Below are 1143 nucleotides of genomic sequence, written 5' to 3'. Positions count from 1 at the left end.
GGCGCCCCGGGCTGGGCGCCGAAGGGTCGTGCACCCCTCTCCTGACGCCTCCGACTCCCGGTCTCCAAAGCCAGAAGAGGAGGTTTGATTCAGCAACTGTTTCCTCTTTTCCGGGTCGCTCTGACCCTCTCTGGATACTGGGTTGATCCACGGAAAAACCGAAGACGACGTTTGGGATTTAATTTTTCCTCTCAGTTTTTGGAATCTTTTACTTCTCACTTGGACAAGAACTCAAGAGCAAAATCCCCGGTGAGATTTCCCCCTCTCCCCCTCATTTGGAAGTTTGGTTCACTGTGTTATCTAAAGACTTAATGTGAAGTTTCTATTTCTTTTTCCGATGGAAAAACCATTGAAATGCCTTTCCCTGGGGGAGTCCGGCGACATTTGCCGTTTTTTTCTCCCGGCCCAGGCTGCTCTGAGCACCTGGGTCCTCGCCCTGGAGATGCAAACCACGGTTTCCCTCCCGACTAAGGGTGAGGGCTTCCCGGAGGGTTCTCCTACGAACTGCTCTTGCAAACTATGTCATCGGGTTCCCTGGTCTCGTAGCAGTTTTGAAAGGATGCTATTAACGTGGCTGTAGTGTAGTTACAAAAAAGAAAAAAATAACTGCATTCCCATTGGAAGCCATTATCCATGAGCATATTTAGAAAAAGGAAAATCCTTTCTTGGTATTATGGATTGACCGTCTCGCCAGATAGTCTGTTTAATTTTTGGAAAAATGTATTTAATCGTACTCATCGATCGAATTGGTTATTTTGTTACTTTATCCAAAAAGATCAGATGGAATTTTTGTCCCTTATTTGCAGCTCTCAAATTGGGTTTAGAGTTGTGTATATTTTGTGTGGGGGTAGAGGGTAGGTTTGGGAATGAAAAGATCTGGAGAGTCTAGGAAAGAAGACGATGATTGTGTAGGGCCTGACTGGAGGGGTATGGAAAATTGTTTTGGAGTCTTTCTTTAAATTCTAATTTCTTGTCCTCTTTTTATATAGATAGTCTGCCCTTCTTTCCCTTAGATTCTAATTACTGGTGAGAGAGAACTAATTTGATTAGGATCTGGATTAGTTCAGTGAGTGCTTCACCTGGTCGGCTCTCTCTAGGGATAAATGTCCTGGGCTTTTCTTTCTTTCTTTTCTCCCCCCCCCC

At 44.9% G+C, this 1143-nt stretch overlaps 1 protein-coding gene across 1 annotated transcript in view; it reads left to right on the top strand.

Annotated features, from left to right (window-relative positions):
* The first annotated feature begins 6 nt into the window (after nt 1-6).
* Nucleotides 7-1143, top strand: part of KDM2A (lysine demethylase 2A) — a 153117-nt gene continuing 151980 nt past the window's right edge. Inside the window, exon 1 of the mRNA XM_006171303.3 lies at nt 7-249. The gene's annotated coding sequence lies outside the window, so the exon portion shown is untranslated. The remainder of the gene's footprint in view (nt 250-1143) is intronic.

Source organism: Tupaia chinensis, unplaced genomic scaffold (assembly GCF_000334495.1).
Source record: "Tupaia chinensis unplaced genomic scaffold, TupChi_1.0 Scaffold149501_1, whole genome shotgun sequence".
In the NCBI taxonomy this organism is placed as follows: domain Eukaryota; kingdom Metazoa; phylum Chordata; class Mammalia; order Scandentia; family Tupaiidae; genus Tupaia; species Tupaia belangeri.
Note: the sequence above shows the minus strand (reverse complement) of the source record. Positions and strands in the feature narration are given on the sequence as shown.